At 46.8% G+C, this 2,741-nt stretch overlaps 1 pseudogene; it reads left to right on the top strand.

The window, feature by feature from the left end:
• The first annotated feature begins 1,306 nt into the window (after positions 1-1,306).
• Positions 1,307-2,188, top strand: LOC103581127 (annotated as a pseudogene).
• The last annotated feature ends 553 nt before the right edge of the window (positions 2,189-2,741 follow it).

Genomic DNA, 2,741 nt, shown 5'->3' with positions numbered 1-2,741 from the left:
GGGAGCGCCTCCGCGCTTCCCAAGCGGTGCACTAGCGCAGTGCGCCACCGGGCCGGCCCCTTTTTTTTTTTCCTTTTTGTCTTTTTTCGTGACCGGCAATGAATCGCAACCCTCAGTGTCACGCCCGGACCGGACCGGGACTGGCAACGGGATCACAACCCTTGGTGTTGCGCCCACACCTCGCTCAGCCAGTGAGCGGCTGGTCTGTATGTGGGATCCGAACCCTTGGCGGGAGCGCGGCCATGCTCCCAAGCAGCGCACTGTAGCAGTGCGCCACTGGGCCGGCCCCCTTCCTCCATTTCTAACTCATCCTCCAAAACAAAGGGATTTCTTAAACTGAATTTACATAAGATAAACTACTTCTGACTGCTTCTTAGTGTCCTGTAATTAGAGTAATTTTTTTCCTTGAAGAGAGAAGTTTATTTCTCATTTCAAATTTTCTCTTCAGAAGCAAGCACCTGATATTTTACTATGTTCATGGATTTATTATCTCAAATTGTTCCTCCTCTGCCTTTCAAGGCTCAGTGTCTCCAAAGTTTGTGTATCTAGAGACACGTAAACAGCACAGACACTAACAAGGAAATGGTCCTCAGAAGTTTATCATTTTTTTGTGGTGAGAACATTCAAAATCCTCCATTCTTGCTATTTTGAACTGTACAGTATATTATTAACTGTAGTCACCCTACTGCGTAGTGGAACACTAGAACTTATTCCTCCTACCTAACTGTGATGTTGTACCCATTGACTAACCTCTCCCCATCCTCTCCCCCTCCCCTTCCCACATTCTGTTAATTACTACTCTACTTTCTACTTCTATGAGATCAACTTTTTAAGAACCCACATATGACTCCATACACATGTAGAATTATTATTATGTGTCAGTTAAAAATAAGTGAAAACATTTTTTTTTTTTTGTCTTTTTTCCGTGTCCGGCAACGGATCGCAACCCTCAGTGTTGCCCCCGTACCGGGCCAGGGACCGGCAACGGGATTGCAACCCTCAGTGTTGCTCCCATGCCTCACTCAGCCAGTGAGCGGGAACCGGTCTGTATATGGGATCCGAACCCTTGGGCGGGAGCGCCGCCGCGCTTCCCAAGCGGCACACTATCCAGTGCGCCACCGGGCCAGCCCCGTAAAAACATTTTTTAAAAGAGTTTTAAGAAGAGTTCACACCTGAGGGATACTGCAGAAAGTACCTAGATGTACAGCCCTCAGGTGTGAGCACTTTACTTGTAAGTTGCTTAGTTAGGTGCCTTTATTTTTGTGTATTTTACACTTTCTTCTTTATCATAAGGTGTCCCAGCAACATGAAACCACAGAATCTAATGACTGTCTCAGAATTCCTCCTCCTGAGACTTGCAGATGATCTGGAACTACAGCCTGTCCTCTTTGGGCTGTTCCTGCCCATGTACCTGAACACAGTGCTTGGGAACCTGCTCATCATCCTGGCCATCAGCTCTGACTCCCACCTCTACATGCCCATGTACTTCTTCCTCTCCAACCTGTCCTTGGCTGATGTGGGTTACAGCACCACTACAATCCCCAAGATGCTGGTGAACATTCAGGCGCACAGCAAATCCATCTCCTACTCAAGTGTCCTTTTTTAACCTTTTTGGATGTTTGGAAAATCTACTCCTGGTTGTGATGGCCTATGACAGGTTGGTGGCCATTTGTTACCCCATACAATACCCAGTCATCATGAGCCCCCAACCCTGTGGCTTGTTGGTCCTGATGTCTTTTCCCCTCAGTCTTTTTAACTCCCAGATGCACCACTTGATAGTGTTACAACTAACCTTCTGCTCAGATGTGGAAATTCCTCATGTCTTCTGTGACCTTCTTCAACACCTCCACCTTTCCTGTTCTGACACCTCCACTGATTACATATTAATGTATTTTTTGCCACCATTTTTGGTGGTGTTCCAGTCTCAGGGAACCTTTACTCTTATGCTAGAATACTTTCCTCCATCCTGAGAGTCTTATCAGCAGGTAGGAAATATAAAGCCTTCTCCTCCTGTGTCTCTCACCTGTCAGTTGTTTGCTTATTTTATGGAACTGGCCTTGGTGTATATCTCAGTTTAGTTATTCATTCTCCCACAGAGTGTGGTGGCCTCAGTGATGTACACCATGGTCACCCCCATGCTGAACCCCTTCATCTATAGCCTGAGGAACAGGGACATCAAAAATGTCCTGTGGGGGCCAGCCCGGTGGCGCACTGTGCTAGTGTGCCGCTTGGGAAGTGCGGCGGCACTCCCGCCGAGGTTTCGGATCCCACATACAGACCGGTTCCTGCTCACTGGCTGAGCGAGGCGTGGGGGCAACACCGAGGGTTGCGATCCTGTTGCCGGTCCCGGTCCGGTACGGGGGCGACACTGAGGGTTGCAATCCGTTGCCGGACATGGAAAAAGACAAAAAAAAAAAAAATGTCCTGTGGAGCATTATTAACAGAACAGTGTAATCTCAATACCTGTGCTATCCATTTTGATTCATACTAGTAGAAAATGCAGAAAAATAAACCATGGGCAACAAGGAATCCTGAATCTGCCCTTGTGTATATGTACTCATATGACTCTGATTTCTGTATGCAAAATTGTTTCCCTTAGAATAAAGTGCATCTTGCACTTAAGTGACGGTCACTCCAGGATTACACATAGTACACATAGTACATCTGTCCAACTTTCCTTTTCCATTACTCAGGTCTAGTAGTCAGGAGCAGTCTTGTTTTCTACCATTGCAAAACAATCA

The sequence above is a fragment of the Galeopterus variegatus genome, unplaced genomic scaffold (assembly GCF_000696425.1).
Source record: "Galeopterus variegatus unplaced genomic scaffold, G_variegatus-3.0.2 Scaffold12412, whole genome shotgun sequence".
Lineage (NCBI taxonomy): Eukaryota > Metazoa > Chordata > Mammalia > Dermoptera > Cynocephalidae > Galeopterus > Galeopterus variegatus.
This window is presented reverse-complemented; position numbering and strand designations above follow the sequence as displayed.